The sequence below is a fragment of the Cibotium barometz genome, chromosome 41, assembly GCF_041138505.1.
Source record: "Cibotium barometz isolate CiBa-2024 chromosome 41, ASM4113850v1, whole genome shotgun sequence".
NCBI classification, from domain to species: Eukaryota; Viridiplantae; Streptophyta; class Polypodiopsida; order Cyatheales; family Cibotiaceae; genus Cibotium; species Cibotium barometz.
The window spans coordinates 2,328,757-2,349,915 of NC_141086.1; the positions used below are offsets into that span (position 1 = coordinate 2,328,757).

The window sequence follows — 21,159 nt, forward strand, 5'->3', positions numbered from 1 at the left end:
GCCCCAAATAGAGTTGTGAGTTGGTCCCAAACTTCCTTGGAAGTTTCGCATCCATCCACATGATGAATGTAAGTGTCATCAAGCTCCAATGTGATGATGGCACGAGCTTTGTCATCTCTTACTTCCCAACAAGGAACATCAGCAAGAGTCCTTGGCTTCTTCTCATTCCCATTTACTATGTTGAAGAGCCCCTTCTTCATGAGCATTAACTTGATGCGGGTTTGCCATGTGTGAAAACCATGACCTTGGTAGCCATTATGATATGGAATGAAGGTGGTCTTACCTCTGATGATTGAAGCGCATTGATGGAGAATTGATGGAGAATCCTTGGTAGCCATTATGATATGGAATGAAGGGGGTCTTACCTCTGATGATTGAGGCAGTGTCTACCCTTTTACAAGAGAGATTAAGACCAAAGAATAGTGCTAAATCAAGTTATTTAGCATATGCTTTCCAAAAGATAAAACCAGAAAATATATTGATTTGTGGGAAGCAAGGGAGACACCTAATCAAGGGGCAAATTAAGTGTGAAGTAATAAGGGGATGTAGCAAGTCCCTAATGATATGTATGAACCACTTATTGCACCAAATGATAAGGATTATGATAGATTAATCATTGATTAGTGGAGTTGAATATTCTGCTCACTATGCAGAGAAATGAGCTCACTTGGAGTCAATATTTGAAGGAGTTGCACAAAGAATAAGCTAAAAATCTTCAAGGGCATTGAATAGCAGTATGTCTAGATGATTTTAGAGCCCACAAACACTTGCTTAAGCAACTTAATCAATGAGTAATCTCAAATTTACCAAAGTACCTTTTCTGGCTATGGCAGTTCTGGACAGCACCCTGGTTTTTTGCTTGGTGTGTGAAGCACACTCAATCATTTGCAAAACCCTCTTAGGAGGAGTAAGTTTAGGTTCCAATGAAGCCACACCTAAGAGGAATTAGACCAATTTGATGTGTGTGAGCTGCAACAATACTTTTGGTGGTCGCCTATCAAGAACGTGCCTGTTTTGGGGAAAACGAAGTTGCCGGCGACGTGGAGCTATGAATGGTGCAATTGAGGTGCCATGCCCCTTAGCAATATTGCTGGTGAAGTGCCCACAAAAAGGATTTTGGCAACGGTTACGTGGTTTGTGAGCACCAAGGCCTCCACTCAGCTGCTATTCTAGATCCTATTTTCTAGGAAACCCATAAAAGCTAATGAAACCCTAATTTTCACTAATCTCTTGCTAAGCAAATAAGATGGGGCTTGATTCTAAATGCATGGGCTAGTCCTAGCTCTGATACCATGTTAAAAACCATTCTAAGGAGGATCAAACACTAGCTCCATTGCATAGTTGAATAGAAATGAAGAAGATGAAGTTAAGCTACTAATCAAGAAGTAATTAGCATAATGATGAGCATAATGATAACATAAGTGAGGGGCAATAAAATGTGTTGATTTCAATAGATGAGAGCCTCTTTATATAGGCTGAAGTACATGAGGATTAAGCTCAAGATTAGGTGTTAATCATCATCTAAATCATCTCCACCTTCCCTCCTAGATTCAAGCACCTAAAAGTGACCACCAACCCTAGAATCTTGCTAATCACACCAATGCTACCTAATCAAGGGATCACGACCCCTTTGGTTGATGTTGAGCTCCTAAATGACTCTTTTACATCATGGTAAGATTACATAATAACCTTTGTATCCATTTGCCCATAATCTATGACTTTAGTGCATAGTGCTAGTTACAAGGTATGTGCCCTACACATCATTTTAGTGAAGGTGTTTGCGATATTTTTTAACACCAAGGAGGACGTGGGATCGTACTCATGACGATTACGATCAATCAAATTTTGACACGTGTCATCATATGTGCGGAGAGCACGTGTGGTGGTGTGCCATCATGCATGTCTGCCACGTGTACAGACCGTTAGCTTCTGTGGATAAAGGTGACCAACATTAATTATGAGCAAGGTGCTTTGTAGCTCGAAAATTCATCAACTCATATGGCGTAGACAAAGCTACTTCTTCATTGCAAGAATCATCTACAGCTACAACATCTTTGCAGCGGTTATTATCATTTTGAAGCTCCATTTGCTGAAATCCAAAATTAAAATCTTAAAGATCTACAATTATCTCTATGTATCTTTGCCAACATAAAACCAACCCTAGTATCCTATATGTATACCGCAACAGAAAGAAGTACACAGTGATACATATATTTCTCTATGAAAGGTTTTTTTTTCTTTTTTAAGTATCTTAATGTACACAATCCTCTCTCTGCCACTCTCTCCCACCATCAGACGTTGTTCGAGAATGACGAGGTCAAAAAATCCACATTTTGGTGGTTTGGACCATCTCGGAAAAACTTGCATAGAAAACATGGGATGGAGCACCATATCTCACATGAACAACACTCGCATGGCAACCAAACTTTGCAAGTGGGTGGAGAGTGGTGCGCAACATATCTCACATGAACAACACTCGTATGGCAACCAAACTTTGCAAGTGGGTGGAGAGTGGTGCGCAACACACACTTACAAAGTTTAGTCACTCCAACAAATAGCATCCAAATGGTGAAGTGTCACCTAGTGCCTATTTTTCAAGTCTCCTAGTTCTCAAGAGGCCTTGAAAAATCCCACACTTCTCCATGTTATTATATCCAAACATCATCTGTTGTTGGTGATGAAAATTTAGAAGCACGTGGGGAGGGAGGAGGTCCCAATATCCACATATTTGTAAAGTTTCATCACTAAACAAACAATGTTTAAATGTTCAAGTGGAACTTAGTGCCTATTTTTCAGGTCTCCTAGTGCTTGAGAGAGCTTGAAAAATCCTTCTCTTATCCATGCCATCATACCCAAACATCATCTATTGTTTGGTGATAAAAAATTTTAATGTGTGGGAGAGGGGATCTTCGCCCACATGCTTGCAAACACATGCTTGCAAAGTTTCACCACCAACACACGATGTTCACCTAGTGCCTGTTTTTGAAGTCATGTCTTTCCCCATTCCATCGTTGTTAGCTCACACAAAATGGAGAGATGGACTTACATAGTAATGCTCAAATACAAGAACAGAGAGGTGTAAAGTGTGAGAGAGATTGGCAAACTCAAAAGAGAGGGATGAAGTTATGTATATGTACAATGAAGAAAGTACAAATGAGCAAGCAGTCTAAAGTGTGGATGAGGTTTTTTATATACTAACTAACCCTAAGGTACCCGTTCACACTTGGATGGCCATGGAAAAAACCCCAGTGGGATAAAGTACCCATGGCATAAGTGCATGTCCTCACAATGTAGTACTACCAAATATCTAACAAACCCCCATGTAGTACACACGTGAAGTTGCAGATCAGTCTCTGAAAGGGCAGAGACCCAAAGCTTTGCAAAAGACCTCAAAATTTTCACATGATAAGGCTTTAGTGAAAAGATCTACCATATTATCATGTGTACTACAGTACTAATCAAATTAACCTCTCGTGCATGTAGTCTCTCTCTGACATAGTGATAATGCACTTCAATGTGCCAAGTCCTGGCATGGAAGACATGATTCTTTGCCATTTCCATTGCACTTCAACTGTCAATGAGAATAGGACTAGGGATGTCTGGTCGTGAGTGAGTTGCACAAATAGATTATGCATCTAACAGCTTGATCATAATAAAGTGGTTATGTTAAATGGCTCACCGACATCCTACAATTAAGTTTTTTACACCAAGTTCCATCAGTGTAGAGATGGGTTTATAACTTTTCATGTTGAACCTCTGGAGAAGTGCCTTGATGTACATTGACTACTTAATGACTATACCATCATCTTGTTGTCTAACTTGCATACTCAAGTAGTAGTACAAAAGATCAAGATTTGACATCTCAAAATTTGAGGCAAGATTAGCCTTGAACGCTGTAGTGGAATCCTCATTGATGCCTGCCACTAACATATTATCTACATAGAGAATGACAACAAGCAAACCTTGCTTATCCTTTATCACATAAAATGATAAATCTTCTAGTACCTAGATCTACGAGCTTGTTTTAAACCCTGTAAAGTTTTATTAAGCTTACATATAACTTCTATTCTTGACTAGTTTGGGTAAATCCAGATGCTTGACTCACATACACTTCTTCATATAAGTCACCATTTCAATAATGTTCCTTTGATTTCCAATTGGTACACTTTTCATCCATGATGAACTCGCAAAGCAATAACAAATCGAATAGTGGTCATATGGGAAGTGGAAGAAAAAGTTTCATCATAATCAATCCCTTTTTTGCTAGACCTAACCTTTTGCAACAAGTCTAGTCCTTGAACCTGTCCATAGAGCCATCTGCCTTTCTCTTGACTTTGAAAACCCATTTAATACCAATAGTTTTCTAGCCAACTAGTAGATCCACTAAATCCCAGGTACCGTTTTTGTGAATGACATGTATTTCTTCTTACATAACTTTCACCCAATTTGGATCTTCTTGAGCCTCTTCAAATGACTTAAGTTTATCTACATCATGTAGAGAAAAAGGAAATGCAAATTCAACAATATCTATTGAAGAAGTGGTTCTAGCACCGGATCTTGTTCTACTTTGCGAATAAGCAAACAATTAACTATCCTGTGAGGTGCTTCAAAACCATCTAGGCATAAGCCTAGATTCATTGTGATTGCTGATCTTTAAGCATTTAGTGCATCTTCTAACTAATCTGAAGTAGGTGCATCAAATCCTTGAGCATTCCCTCGTACAACAAATAGGGATCAGTAGGCAAACACTAGTAAGGAATCAATAGATACTAGCACATGTAATAACTCATCAAACATGTCCATGGAATTAGTATAGGCATGCTTATTGAATTCTAACATTGGATAGAAAAAGTCCTCTATAAAACCCTTATTATTGCCTATTAGACCCTGATCACAACAAAACTTTCAGAGACATTCTTTCTGGATTGTCACTCATTCAACCATAAGCTAACAAACTCCTAATAGGTAAGAGGAACTGTAGTCTCTCAAAGAAAGCCTAAGGAAAGTATCAAATCCCATATAAGAGGCAACGAGTTAAGGGTAATGTTAATTATATGCTTCCTTGGTTATGTCCTCTTTTCCTACTGTACCACCTGGCAGCCCTTTTCTTGCCTCCTCTTCCTCTAATCCATGTGGAAACTTGTCAACAACAAAGCTATACGTGGACCCTTGATAGATACTTAGCACTATATTTGGACCTTGAGTGGTACGTTCATGTTATTGATTAGATCCTTTTTTAGTAAAACTCTCCATGTCATCTCAAGGGCGAGCTTCTGTTTAGTCTTCACTAAGATAGTTACACTAGTATTTTTTGATACACTAAACCAATGTGATGATGATCGCCAGACAGTAACAAAACGTGTTCCGAAAATAAGTCCATATTACAGAGTTTGAAAAAAAACCAATTTCCATTTTACAAGATCAAAAAATAGGGAGCACAATAAAGCCTTTTAATATTATGTCAAAACTTCCTCATGTGACATCGTTGGAAAGCTCTTGAATAGTAGATTCTAAATCCACATTCTCTGACAGCTTTGAAATTGGTATGCTTATAAATACGCCAAAAGTCAGATTCAAAAGAAATTCCCAAAGTAACAGGATTTTTTCAAACTCCCTCTAATATGATTTTAAATACAAAATTATCATACAAAATATTTTGCACCCTTGACATCTTTCATTATGAAAATCAATATTTTTCACTCTAAACACTAGTATTTTTTTTCATGTTGACGATTTGAATAAAGTAAAACAGTAAGTAGCTCAATACCACTACATAAACCTTCTTTTTTTAGGTGGGTTTTCTCAAGGACCACAATCGCCTCTCTTTTTTGGGTGGGTTTTCTCAAGGACAACACTTGCAAAGGATGGGACAATAAATTTACATTTTCTGCGTGTTTTTAAGATGACATTACCTCTCTCAATGTAAATGTATTGTATTCTATCAATTATTAAAAAGTACACCCCTTCATGTAGCATGAAGATCATGTATTCGAGTGGTTGGTTGTCTACTCCAAGGCATGTAAATCACGAGTCCAGTTCCTAGTTTAGAAATATTCACTTTGAAACATTAGAAGAGCTACTTTGAAACATAATAGGATCCGACGTCTTAGACTAAAAGTTCAGATATTGACCTTGCCAAGCTTGGTCAATCAATAAGAGAGAAGGCATTGAGAGTAGGTGTCTATCACAAGAAACTACTAGGCATTGAAAGTACTACTAGGCCTTAGACCTTGCTCCTCCTCAATAGGCTAGAAAACTCCTTTGTTGTCGACACCACCCATTGCCACATATTAATTGAAAAAGATGCCATAATTGCTGCTAAAACTAGTTGAGAGTTTTTCTCCCTCCCAACACTTGAGTATGTGGAATAGGCCCTAGATTTGTTGTTTTTATAAAAAAATTTGAGCACGACTTTCCCACCCCCTTGCGAAATCCATAGCTCCCACATCATCCGCCGAAAAAATCCCCATGGGGAGAAAATTCCGAAAGAGGCAGAATGTCCATAGCCCCAACAATTGTAGAGTTATAAAACAAACCCCCCTCTTCTACCACACCCACGTCCTCCCACTTGTCGTGCTCCATGCTGTATTTTTTACTAAGATTTAATAATTTGATAAGGTTTTACACACTTTTTTTATAATAATAAAAATCCTTGGCACTTGCACCCCTACTCGTGCCGGCCCGTCATTGGCTTATTGTCATTCTCGTCCCGCTAGAGGTCCTCCCGCCACCAGCTGTTCCACTTGTCCCTTCCCTTCCCTCCCGTCTCTCTACCCTCCACCATCCTCTTGACCTTCAGCCTAAGTCGCCTACTTGCATGTACCGCCCACTAGCCGTTTGCCCACCCGCCCGGCCTCCAGGCCTTGCCCTCTACACCCAACCCAAAACCCCCCGCCCTTTTCCTCCCTGCACTCGTAAGTTACGAAGTGTTCATACATGCATAGCAAGTGTCCACACTTGTTGCATAAGTTGAAAGACAAGCGTCTTGAGTGTCCACACGATGTATAAAATTAAGCGTGCGCACTCTAATTTTCAAAAGAGGGTGCCTCTTAAAAATACAAAGGAACGGGAGCCCCCACAAGTGCCCGAGTTTGTGTTCACACCCCGAAAGTAGGCTTGTATGAACACAAACTTTTGTCGACGCACAAAACAAGGCCAAAACGTTTTTGCCAGTTTCGAGGCCTTACAAAATGACACACACTTGTAAGAATACAATGGTATGCGCACGATGTCGAACCGAGTAGTTCCGAGCATCGTCAACGCTATGAGATTGACCCACATTAACACCCCGCTCACGTGTGGACCACCTAGTAACTCGTTACGAAGCACATCATGTAACTCTTTCAAAATAGCATCCCAAATTTGTTGGTCTTTAGTAGTCTCAGTAGTTGAGACAGAATTACATTCACAAGAAGATGATCTTAACAAAATTCATAATAGAAAAAATCATTAAAACAACAAAATAACTCAAAATTTGGATCAAAAAGAGTTTCATATATATCATCAACCAAAGCCCGAGCAGAGTTTACATCAAAAAATCCACTGGGGATATCACCCCGAATTACAAAAAGTTCATCGTCATGAACAAGCGAGCCCCTATGAGAAAAATAATAAACATTGTCGTCTTGCTCTCGTGTGAAAAAATCAAGGCATTCCTAAGATCAGGTCCACCTTGTGAAGGTTTTCATAATGTGGAAGTCCAAAGCCTCTTGGCAAAGATTTGAACCTCCAACCTAAGCACCGTTAGATCCCACCCTTCCACGTCTATGCCCCAAGCAAGATTGCCGACATACCGGTGATAACTTGCCTCTATGGGTAGCCGGAGTGTCTGCACCAAACGTAAATAGATAATATTGTGAGCGTCCACACAATGTACAAAATTAAGCGTGCGCACTCTAATTTTCAAAAGAGGGTGCCTCTTAAAAATACAAAGGAATGGGTGCCCCCACAAGTGTAACAATGCCCCTGCCCGAGTTTGTGTTCACACCCCGAAAGTAAGCTTGTATGAACACAAACTTTTGTCTACGTACAAAACAAGGCCAAAACTTTTGCCTAGTTTCGAGGGCTTACAAAATGACACTTGTAAGAATACAATGGCATGCGCACAATCTCGAACCGAGTAGTTCCGAGCATCCTCGACGCTATGAGATTGACCCACATCAACACCCCGCTCCAGTGGGGACCCCCTAGTAACTCGTTACGAAGCACATCATGAAACTCTTTCAAAATAGCATCGAAAATTTGTTGTTCTTTAGTAGTCTCAGTAGTTGAGACGGAATTACATTCACAAGAAGATGATCTTAACAAAATTCATAATAGAAAAGATCATTAAAACAACAAAATAACTCAAAATTTGGATCAAAAAGAGTTTCATGTATATCATCAACCAAAGCCTGAGTAGAGTTTACATCAAAAAATCCACTTTTCAACAGAAGAACTATTTAGTATTTTGGAGATTTGTGTGTAAGCACCCCTTAAAAGGTGTATAAATGTCGAAGCGTGTGAACAAGGGCCAATAGTCACTTATGCGTTGTGTGAGTAAGCAATATGATGTCACTCTATTAGACGTGTCATTGCTTTTACCAAAGCCTAAGTAGAGTTTACATCACAAAATCCACTTTTCAACAAAAGAATTATTTGGTATTTTGGAGCTTTATGTCTGTAAACACCCCTTAAAAGGTGTATAAATGTCGAAGCGTGTGAACAAGGGCCAATAGCCACTTATACGTTCGTGTGAGTAAGCAATGATGTCACTCTATTACACATGTCATTGCCCCATAGTTTGAGTGTTGAGAAAGATAAGGCGTTTCGCGTATAAAAGAGCATTGTACGTGGAAGATTAAAGCATCAATCTTTGTATTGTGCTTTTTGGTCCTCGTATCCAGTTTACTTCAACATTTCGCTTCCTCACTCAACCTTCTCTTAGCTATTGAGCATCGTTCGCCATAGCGTACCTCCTACGTGGCTGGCTCGCATATGGTATCAAAGTTTGGAAAGCTCTACACTTCTGTGTGGTCTTGCCAGCTCCAGCTCCGCATGTATGTTGCGGTTGCTCCCTCCACCGTAGCAGCACCGCCCACTACTGCCGCCCTACCTTAGCCTAGTTCCACCCACTGCTCCACCATATATCGACGGTGTGAATGTCGCACTCACACCTCCACCAACGCTCCTCCCCTTCTCGACCACCTCCGTCGATTGAACTCTGCCACACTTGTGGCTTACGTGGCAAAGGCTTCATTGTTTCAAAAAATTCACCTACAATTGTTCCACCGCTGATATTCCGTGCCGGGCGGTGACATGGTCAATGACGACGAGTCAGTTCCGATCGGTGACTTGCGATCGCTGTCCTCCAGTCGCTCATTCTAATGGCTCCTTTGTCGACTCTCCAATTGATGCCTCCTCCACTCGATCCCTCCAATTGCCGATTGATGACATCCCTCCGATCGCCTCCTTCAATCACCGATTGATGAGACGAACTTCTGATCAGTGACTTCCGAGCGCCTGCTTCCAATCACTTGCTTCCCTTCCTCGCTCTGCAACCGGTCTCCTCTTAGGTCTGCAAAGTGCTTCCTCTACCACCTATAGTTCTCACAGCTTCTCTCAAGGTTGGCTCAACCACTCCTCAGTGCAATGTCTCTCTGAGCCTCACTATCCATAGCTATGGACCTACCTAACATTTGAGAAGTTCTCCAGCCTGGCAGACAGAAATCAAACTCCTGAGCATCCAAGACGGAGTCCGGAGGGTTGCCAACAGCACAGAAGAGAAGCCTGAAGGTGCAGCTACAACACACCGGGATGAAACTCTATGCTGACCAATAGCCACTCGGGAGCCGTGTGGTAAAAAGCCCTCCATGTATCTAGGCCTCTCTATAAATCCATCAACAGTGATACTCATGAAGTGATCTCTGTAGTATAGCATCTTTGGTGGAAGAGGCTGTGTAGGCGATATCCATGTCTCTCGTGTATAGAGTTGCCATAGGTCCTATCTCAATACTCTGTTCCTCTCACTATGAGAGAGACGGATATGTGGTGCATCCTTGTCATACTGGAATGGTGGTAGATGATCCATGTCTAGGCCATGCTGTGAGAACCAATGTGTGACCTGTGCATACCATGATCCTCTGTCTCCTGCCTTAGCCAGCTATCTAGATGCCTCAAAAGCTCTGCTTCCCACATGGGGGTCATACACGGACCGGAGGCACGGTGGTAGACTACATTATGGGGTCTTTGGAGGCATCACAGCCTGTCACCTCATTCACCATTCCACCTCGTCCTATTGGGGCAGATCATACATACTTGGCATTTTCACTAGCCGGATCTACAGTATCACGAGCCCCCCACATACCGACGCCACACACTACCATCTACTTCACACATGACATGGCAGACATATACACTGGCAGAGTAGAGGATGGGCTCCTACTCAAGGATCCCCTGGCACCTATGGATACCATTACAACCCAGCTGGCATCACTCCTACACACGGCTGCATTACAAAGCTTCCCACATCGTGTCCACTCAGGAGAGCCTGCGAGATCTGGGACTATGCCCCAGAACAGATGGTATGATGACGAGTGCAGAGCCCTATACTCACGGCTCCGCATACAGAGAGCCTTAGGAGCCATCACAGAGCAAGAGTCGAGGAGAGAGATGAGGAGACTTACTCGCCGCAAAAGGCAGGCCTTCGCAGAGATATAGGAGCTACAAATCTTTCATTTCTTCATGAGTAGAGATAGCCCTATGTCATGGCGGAACTTCAGAGAGCCCCGGACACCGACACCTATTGCAGACCCACAGACATGGCACACATATGCAGAGGGCCTATACCACGCCCCACAGCAGCCAACAGGAGCCTCGACCTACCACAGCTAGCTTCTTTACCCACTCGATGGTAAAGGTAGCCATCCGCCGCCTACAGCATGGACGGGCCACCGACCATATGAGCCTGTAGGGTGAGCATCGCATATATGCAGTAGATTCTTAGGCTCCTTTTCTTGCACACCTGTTCAACAGGGCACTAGCAGAGGATTTGCGTGCGGAGTGGATGATGCACACCATTGTGCCGATTCACAAAACAAGGAATATGCTCGATCCGAGCAACTACAGGACGGTTATGGTTGGCCACGTGTTGGCCAAACTCTATGGTGCAGTGTTGGAGCAAGAGCTTAGCTTATATATTGAGCGAGCAGGTTTACGCTTATCAGGGCAGGCAGGCTTCAGGAGAGCTTTCTCGACCACTGACCATGTATTCACTTTGAGATGTATGATTGATCAGGCCAGAGTGAGGAAGAGAAAGCTCTATTGCTGCTTTGTGGATTTTCGCAAGGCATTTGACACAGTACCACGAGAGAGGCTCTTTTAGCGCCTGCAGTCTCTTGGCATACCAGCAGATATGACATGGGGCATCTATGCATTATATGAGCAAGTTTTTGGGCGAGTCAGATGTCCAGGAGGTATGTCCAAGACTATTGCTAGCACCATTGGTGTGAAGCAAGGATGCCCACTTTCCCCCACGCTATTTGGGTTATACATTGATGAGGTGGCTGACTTCATTACACGAGGAGGCGGAGATGGAGTTGATTTAGCAGGTACCTCGGTACATATTATGCTTTATGCTGATGATATTGTATTAGTGTCTGAGTCTCCAGGAGGTCTACAGCAGCATCTACATGCACTCCATGATTTCTGCACACAGAGGGCTCTGACTGTGAACCTTGGGAAAACCAAGGTTATGGTCTTTCATACATCGAGACAGGCCAGGAGTCAGCTGACATTCACTCTCGCAGGACGCCAGGTGGAGGTGGTGACATCATACGTGTACCTAGGGGTTACCTTCTCTGCAACAGCCACACGCTTCACCATGGGTTCAGCAGCCAGAGCTAGATTGACACGGGGATATGCAGCATTGGCTATGCTAGAGAGACAGTGCCACCAGGCGCATTTTCAGGAGCCCCGGACGAAGGGGTGGCTATTTGACACATTAGTCACACCGGCACTGATGTATGGAGCAGCGGTATGGGCGCCAGGCCTTGCTACCCATTGGTGGACACACAGAGAGAGACCACAGGCCCTCATGATGGCACGCATGATACGCAGCAAACCGTCACTACCTCATGACATTATCTGAGTAGAGTTTGCTTCGCCTCCTATGATGAGAGAGAGAGAGAGAGAGAGAGAGAGAGAGAGAGAGAAGAAGAAGAAGAAGAAGAAGAAGGAAATATTAAAGGCCAGATTGGCCTATGAGACCGAAGTGTTACAATGTTTCCATCATATATCTCATCCTAGATAGTACAAAAATGAAATGAACTGGTAGAAGAGTAACAGGTGAGAGATTTTATCCTTGCAACTAAAGGACAAAACAAGAAAATAAAAACAGAAGCCTCAAAGGTAAAAGAAAAAGAAACGTTTGAAATAAACATTGCACAATTAGGGTACCACAAAGCGTGTCGCCCAGTTCCTAGAACTTTGATAGAAGCCCTGAGTGAAGGGCAACTATGAAAACATTATGGCATGTAATATTGCACATGTGTACATAAAATATGTTACAATGTATCCTACAAAGTATATAAGACCAAAAATTAGTTGTGCAGTGTATCGAACTACACTTTCTTTTAACAAATTGTGATGACATGATACAAAAAGCTTAAGAATTTACAAATTACCAAGATATACCCTAGCTTTACAAAATGCAAGGACAAGAAGAATTCCCTGCACAAGTAATACCAGAAACAAGAGTTATTGCAGATTGACACTTTGTAACAACATAAGGTGACTTGATACATGAGTTGCACAAGGATATGTGGGACCACACTAACCTGAGGATCTTATTGCGATGTCAGCTTTGTGTGCACTCCAAAGGTGGACGCATACCACGCTCTGTTGGAACCCCAAATCGCTGCAGAATCTCCAATGGGCTGATGAAAAGCAGGAACTAGTGTTAGAACTAAGGACCAGACTCAGATGTTCGCAGTTTTCAGATGCCAGTGTCAAGATCTCAGAAAAGGAGACTCGTGGTGCCACAATACAATCCCGACAATAACTTCACCAAGGCCAACTCGCGTAATAGGGGCTAATTTTAAAATGTAACAGGAAATGAAACATAATCATTAAAAAGCTCTGGACACAAAAACGATGCACACCTTTAAGAAAAAATTTGCACACCCAGTCCCCTTGAGCTTCAAGAGTGGGAAAAGAGAATTTCCGATCATATTGGAATTATGGGATAATTCATTTAATTTTAAAAATAATTTTTTAGATAAATTTATTTATCTATGAGAAATAATTAAATGTTAAAAGAGAAATTCCCATTACATTTGGAAGTGTCATGTGCCTAAAAGACGTAACTAGGCTGCCTTCATTAATGAGGTGAAGACTTGAAATAGCTGGGCTACTCCAAGCCTGTATAAGTGAATGGATTTGCATTCATGACCAGGCATCTCCAGTTGCAAGCACCCCAAGGAGATCACGATCGAAATCACCCCATGAGAAGATCTAGCCAGCCACTTTGATTGTGATCTTGTTTGGTATAGGATGTCAGGGTTTAAGCAATGCACGAAGTCAATGTCTTGTAATTACTTGAATCACGTTCTATGCACCTGCCTTGCGATATTGCCTTACTTGATGTGCTCATAGCAAGACGCTTCTTGCATCAACAATCCAGGAACCTCTCCACTGAATCATCAAGCCAGTGGTTTTATCTTAATGCTTGTGGGATTCTGCAGCCTAACTTCTACAAGGCCCAAGACTAGGTCTTTGTAGTTAATTGACAATTTGAGAAAGCAGAAAGCTGTCCACAAAACTAATCCTACAACGGTTCCCTCCCTTTTTACGTAAACTCAACTTGTTCAAGGGTGTAAACCTCCAGAGGGGGGGGGGGGGGGGGGGGGGGTCTAATTTTACCAACAGAAAACTTAACTTTTTAGAGTATCCAATAAGGACAGGTTTTGCAAACATGATCCCGTCACAAAACAACGTATTTGTGCTTTCTCCTCTTGAACTCATGGTTTGATTGCTCTGTCAAGAAGCGAGCTGATACTGGGCTTTCCTGTTTCCTTGGCCAAAGATTCCTCTGAAGAATTTGCCGATCACAAGGAAGCTATAATGACATGCCTGATACCAGGCTTGCCCGAACACTTCACCTTACGCTGCCAAATTGGTGATGTCATTATGACTTCCCGGATGTTAATCAACAGCAATTAACCTTTTCTTAATTATATAAGACCTTACATCAATGCCAGTTAACCCAACTCTAAAGCTCCAATGTTTCATACACATTGTCAAGAACATAAACTAGACTACTCAGCTGTGAAGAAACTCAAGGACAGCACATTTCCCTGATAAGAGTTGTGATTCTATAGATGCTCTCAAAGCTAGTAAGGTTGCAACGTCTCAACATACCAAGAAACTGGTGCCGAGAAGCGCCTTCAAGGTTCCCCAGCACCAAAGATTCAAAACCCAGCTAAGACGACAATGAGATGCCCCAGCTCACTGCTCAGAATGTAAACTCATAGTTATTCAGTATAATAAACAATCACTTCACACACAGCTAGGAGCCACCCTTGACTAAAAACATGACTTCTCTACTATAACTGTCTCCTAAGACTTCATGCCTACTCAACACTTCAACCAGCTGTACAGAAAATTAAGTAAACTACAACCAAGACCCAAGAGCCAGAAGATGCAATGGAGAAAAATATGAAATTAATAAGCTTCAACAAGAACCAAGGGCCAGCCTCAGGAAAAATCTCTCACGGAGGATTGTTGAAGGGCTACAAATGCAATGTTATGCTTCCACAAGACTCATGGTATATACTCATGGTAGTCAACCCACAAGACTATACAACTATCAACTCCATTATGCATAGTATGGACTAGATACTACAACATCCCCACTAACGTCATCACTGCCCAATAGTGGGTGTGGAACACTGTACCAAGATATGCTCTCACACACACATAAGAGCATATATTCACACAAAGCCCTTTGTACTGAGTTTCTGTCAAACCTCCGGAGATACAAGGCAGACTCAACCATAATGTAGCTCGTCATGTACACGTTAGCAATGTATCAAGATCAAGGATTGTCGCACGAACAAAACACATCAAACCTTGAGATAGAACGTGATCAGATCAAGATTAGGCTAGAAGAAAATGCCAAGCCCATTTCGGGCTTAAGATAGCAGTTTTGTTACAGAAAGAAAATATAGGTTTAAAATAATGCAACATTTAAAATAAAACTAGTCTTTCAAGTATAAATGCACATAATTTTATAAATCATAACAGAAGTCAGATACGCAAGTGAAGTAACTATAATAATCATGGTAACGTGATTATTGGGACTATGGCATAGAGAAGCTAGGCATTGATCTTTGCATGTTGGTAAGGATACCACGAATAAATGCCTTCTGGGCTTCAGCCCTGCTGTAGCATCCTTTGCTTCTCAAAAACGAGTACAAGGTTTGAATCTACCCGTCATATCAAAGCTGCAGAGTTGTAGATGCGTGCTTTCCAAAATAAACATTTTCTTCTATCAAGTATTGTGCTCATGTATTGAACATCCTCTTTTCCTTTTTTGGCGAGATTGGGTGGCCTTTTAACATGGCATTCTTTCATGGTATCCTTACCAACATGACATCCTTTATCAATGCCTAGCTTCTCTATGCCCACAGTTTCAGTAATCATCTAAGTCATTGAGCCATATAGAGATTTCTCCATGATGGATATGATATATAATTCCCAACAATCTACATTTGTTTGCCTCCATTTCTCCCTATTAAAGTTGGTTTTACACCACATCAATTGGCCGATGCTCGCATTTTCTTGAAAGAGAAAGAAAGAAACATATATTAACATCTTCAAAGGACCAAGAGGATCATTAGACTAAAAGGGTCGTACAATGTATCCAAGATGCAGTGTCACCCATGGAAAAGAAAAACCAAAGCTATACAAAACTAGCTATATAAGCTAAAGTATGTCACCATTTGGCCACCCAATTGGTCCACCCGTGCTTTCTCATCATGTATGTACATTGGACTAGCATCCATGGCAGTTGTATATGCCATGGCTTGATGCCTCTCATGTGATATTGTGGAATTGGCTTTCCGTTGGAACCTATGCCTCTGTGTACATGCCTGGAAATGCCTAGTGGATTAGTGTTCCATTGGGCCTGGTACCTCCTGTACTTGCTTGGAGCACATCTATTTTGGTATAGTCTCATGAATGGGGATTGTCCATACCAATGTTGCATTGCATAGCATCTTTATGTGCTTGCTTGCAATTGAAATTGCATGTTATTTTCATGCTTGCTTGACCAATGTGTAGTTCCGGGAAAGGGGTCGTCCGCCCGTGAACCGTGCGTGTGAAATTGTCTGTTGACATGGTTATGTGGCATGTGGCAGGTGGTAAGTATTGGTCATAAACCTAGCCTAAGGAAACCTAGCCTTAGGAATTAGCACTAATTTATAAGTGAGTGTATACACACTTCAGTAAGTTTTGGGCGACCAAAACTCACTTGACCAGCCCTATGTTCGCATATGCTGAAAACCCTAATTTCAGCCTTCCTTTCTCAAGTTAAACCATAGGGGAAGCTTTCCCAGGATTCCCTTCATCCTCTTGAAAAAAAAAATTTCACAAAGGATTGCGACAAATTGAAGATTTCATCACTCCAAGCACTTCCATCACGAAGACTTCCACTGTCATCGACTCTACTTTGCAATTGGTAAGCTTTTATGCTTAAATATGGAAGCAAGTAGCAAGAGGGAGGAACCAGACTGGAAGATCACATACCCTGTGTAGTGTTCTCTTGTCCTACGTGCTCTCTTGCAAATTGTTGCTTCCATGTGTTCGTGGAACAATAGAGAGCAGATGGCAAGGAACATAGACACTTGAGAGGGTAGTGTGAGATGCAAGTCTACACCGACAACCACATCCTTTGCGATATTGTATTCACATGCATTGGTGTGGAAATCTCGTCAGAATTGCCCATGCCACTATGTAATTGATTCTCCCAAGATCAATATACTTTATTTGAGGGAGGGGCCGGCCGTTCCAGCTCATTGTGCGTCTCTTGTCAATTCAACAAATTACTTCTTGTATTGAGCATGTTGTCCATTAAATCTTGGTGTATTTTAGGTGTATTGATTAGCATTGTGTTCAACCAAGTTACAGAGTATCGTTGTACATGATGAGAATATGTGATCATCCAGTGATATGTCCTCCTCCGGCATTAGCATCTCCCTGTTGTGACCATGTCGTCGAAGGATACCATGGATCTATAACTCCACAATGGAGGGATGATGCCTCTGAGATAGAGGCACCTAGTTCTCAAAAGGGAATGTGCTCGTTCACCAGTGTGACAGCCCATGTATGTGGGGCCAGAGGACCACGCGTCCGTGTGCGCCATCATGGACCTTACTGATCTTCTTGCTGCTACAGTCACATGGGCCTCTATGGTGGCTATGACCCAATGAAAAATGTGATGGAGGTCTGGGAGGCAGCCCGCTGGCTGTCTCTCAGAGTGGTACCTCATTATGACCTCTCTATGAAGACGAAGCTCTCGTAAGTACATGTCTAAACCTCTCTGGTCCTCATATTGCATGACCCATGAGAGAAGGCCGAATCTATCACGGAAGAGAATGAAATTTCTCTTGGATCTCATAGTACAGTGGGAACTAAACAAATCGTGCTCCTCGTCCTCCGTCTCGCCACTGTAGCATTCGCTACATTTACATGCATCTTGTGGGATGCCCTCATCTCTACCACACTCAACCCTAAGGTGTTGAGAAGATACCCTCAACTGGCCAAAAACTATCTCCATGGCATGCAAATGTGCATCCATAAGTACCGTGGACCCTCAATGAACCCATCTCAAAAAAGACACTCTACAACTAAGATTTCATAGTGAGCGCTCGTAGGGATATACCCATGTCCAGCTAGTGTGGAGCCCGAGCAAGTCCAACTGAATGAGACAATTTATCTGTTACCTTGAGAGAGAGAAAAGAACTTTAAAGGCCCACGCTGGTCTGCTGCCTCAAAGATCTGGCGTAGGGAATGTGACTCTCTGAATAAAATGGGATATCTCTCTCTGATGGCTATATATGCTCTGCATCTGCATACATAATGCTCCTCACTCTCCACCTCCTCTCTGCACAATCTGCATACCCTCTCCTCTCGAGGGATCCGTGCTGCTCTGCCAGTCTCAATCTCCAATCGGTGTGATGAAACTCTGAGCTGACCAATAGCCACTCGGGAGCCATGTGGTAAAAAGCCCTCCATGTATCTAGGCCTCTCTATAAATCCATCATCAGTGATACTCATGAAGTGATCTCTGTAGTATAGCATCTTCGGTGGAAGAGGCTGTGTAGGCGATATCCGTGTCTCTCGTGTATAGAGCTGCCATAGATCCTATCTCAATACTCTGTTCCTCTCACTATGAGAGAGACGGATATGTGGTGCATCCCTGTCATACTGGAATGGTGGTAGATGATCCATGTCTAGGCCATGCTATGAGAACCAATGTGTAACCTGTGCATACCATGATCCTCTGTATCCTGCCTCAGCCAGCTGTCTAGATGCCTCAAAAGCTCTATATGACAATCTCTCCTGTGGCATCTCTCTGAATCTGTCTAGCAGGCATATAGTCTGAAATATGGCCTCTACCATCATAGGAGGCGCAGCAAACTCTCCTCGAATAATGTCATGAGGTACTAACGGTTCGCTGCGTATCATGCGTGCCATCATGAAGGCCTGTGGTCTCTCTATCTGTGTCCACCAATGGGTACCAAGGCCTGGCGCCATACCGCTGCTCCATACATCAATGCCGGTGTGACTAATGTGTCAAATAGCCACCCCTTCGTCCGGGGCTCCTGAAAATGCGCCTGGTGGCACTGTCTCTCTAGCATAGCCAATGCTGCATATCCCCGTGTCAATCTAGCTCTAGTTGCTGAACCCATGGTGAAGCGTGTGGCTGCTGCAGAAAAGGTAACCCCTAGGTACACGTATGATGTCACCACCTCCACCTGGCATCCTGCGAGAGTGAATGTCAGCTGACTCCTGCCCTGTCTCGATGTATGAAAGACCATAACCTTGGTTTTTCCAAGGTTCACAGTAAGACCCCTCTGTGTGCAGAAATCCTCGAGTGCATGTAGATGCTGCTGTAGACCACCTGCAGACTCAGACACTAATACAATATCATCAGCATAGAGCATAATATGTACTGAGGTACCTGCTAAATCAACTCCATCTCCGCCTCCCCGTGTAATGAAGTCAACCACCTCATCAATGTACAAACAAATAGCGTGGGGGAAAGTGGGCATCCTTGCTTCACACCAATGGTGCTAGCAATAGTCTTGGACATACCTCCTGGACATCTGACTCGCCCAAAAACCTGCTCATATAATGCATAGATGCCCCATGTCATATCTGCTGGTATGCCAAGAGACTACAGGCGCTGAAAGAGCCTCTCTCGTGGTACTGTGTCAAATGCCTTGCGGAAATCCACAAAGCAGCAATAGAGCTTTCTCTTCCTCACTCTGGCCTGATCAATCATACATCTCAAAGTGAATACATGGTCAGTGGTAGAGAAAGCTCTCCTGAAGGCTGCCTGCCCTGATGAGCGTAAACCTGCTCGCTCAGCATATAAGCTAAGCTCTTGCTCCAGCACTGCACCATAGAGTTTGGCCAGCACGTGGCCAACCATAACCGTCCTGTAGTTGCTCGGATCGAGCATATCCCCTGTTTTGTGAATTGGCACAATGGTGCGCATCGTCCACTCCGCAGGCAAACCCTCTGCTAGTGCCCTGTTAAACAGGTGTGCAAGAAAAGGAGCTAAAGAATCTACTGCATATATGAGATGCTCACCCTGCAGGCCCATATGGTCGACGGCCCGTCCATGCTGTAGGCGGCGGATAGCTTCCTGTACCATCGAGTGGGTAAAGAAGCTAGCTGTGGTAGGTCGGGGCTCCTGTGGCTGAGGTATAGGTGGCTACTGTGGGGCATGGTATAGGCCCTCTGCATGTGTGTGCCATGTCTGTGGGTCTGGGTCTGCAATAGGTGTCGGGGTCCGGGGCTCTCTGAAGTGCCGCCATGAGACAGGGCTATCTCTACTCATGAAGAAATGAAAGATCTCTAGCTCCTGTATCTCTGCGAAGGCCCGCCTTTTGCGGCGAGTAAGTCTCCTCATCTCTCTCCTCAACTCCTGCTCTGTGATGGCTCCCAAGGCTCTCTGTATGCGAAGCCGTGAGTATAGGGCTCTGCACTCATCATCATACCATTTGTTCTGGGGCATAGTCCCAGGTCTCGCAGGCTCTCCTGAGTGTACACGATGTGGGAAGCTCTGTAATGCAGCCGTGTGTAGGAGTGATGCCAGTTGGGCTGTAATGGTATCCATAGGTGCCAGGGGATCCATGAGTAGGAGCCCATCCTCTACTCTGCCAGTGTATATGTCTGCCATGTCATGTGTGAAGTAGATGGTAGTGTGTGGCGTCGGTATGTGGGGGGCTGGTGATACTGGTGATCCGGCTAGTGAAAATGCCAAGTATGTATGATCTGCCCCAATAGGACGAGGTGGAATGGAGAATGAGGTGACAAGCTGTGATGCCTCCAAAGACCCCATAATGTAGTCTACCACCGTGCCTCCGGTCCGCGTATGACCCCCATGTGGGAAGCATGTCAGCCCTCCTGATCCCGGCCACTGTAGCATCCCGTTATAAATAACGAGACGATGCCTGGCTCCCAACTCTAGTAAGTGGTCCCCATAATGTCCTCTGTCTCGTCCAGTGTCCTCTGATGCCCGACTAGCCCCTATCTCCTCTGGATCCACAGGGTGGAGGATCCCCATGTCATCATAGTCATACACCTCACACTGTCTGCTCTGTGTGTGGGCATTGAAGTCGCCCGTAAGAAATACTTCCCCTAGTGTAGAATAATGCATAATCTCCTCTGACAGACAAGTGTATGGCGAGGCTCCTGTCTCCTCACCCTGTGGCATGTCCTCTGTAATGACATAGGAGAGCGTGTGAGAGGGCTTCCTTGGGCCCTTAAAGCCCCCATCAAGAGACTCAAACCAGCAAAATATATATATATTGGGTGGACGCCTCGATCATGCAGTCGAACACCTCGTACGCCTCGAACTGTCAGAGGTGCACCTCGTAACAACTACGA

The 21,159-nt window shown here is 43.4% G+C and overlaps 2 long non-coding RNA genes across 5 annotated transcripts in view; both read right to left on the reverse strand.

Annotated features, from left to right (window-relative positions):
• Positions 1–7,473: 7,473 nt before the first annotated feature.
• LOC147614595 (uncharacterized) lies at positions 7,474–10,972 on the reverse strand. The gene is made up of 2 exons (XR_015262926.1): positions 8,071–10,972; positions 7,474–7,828 (listed from the first exon to the last, which is right to left on the reverse strand). It is a non-coding gene; the product is annotated as an uncharacterized LOC147614595 (long non-coding RNA).
• Positions 10,973–12,388: 1,416 nt separating this feature from the next.
• The window catches only part of LOC147614596 (uncharacterized), a 45,730-nt gene continuing 36,959 nt past the window's right edge, over positions 12,389–21,159 (reverse strand). For 3 of the 4 annotated variants that reach the window (XR_015262922.1, XR_015262924.1, XR_015262923.1), the window contains 3 exons: positions 14,398–14,487; positions 12,816–12,914; positions 12,389–12,708 (listed from right to left, as the gene is read on the reverse strand). This is a non-coding gene — a long non-coding RNA (uncharacterized LOC147614596). The remainder of the gene's footprint in view (positions 12,709–12,815; positions 12,915–14,397; positions 14,488–21,159) is intronic. The other variant, XR_015262925.1, reaches the window with a different exon arrangement.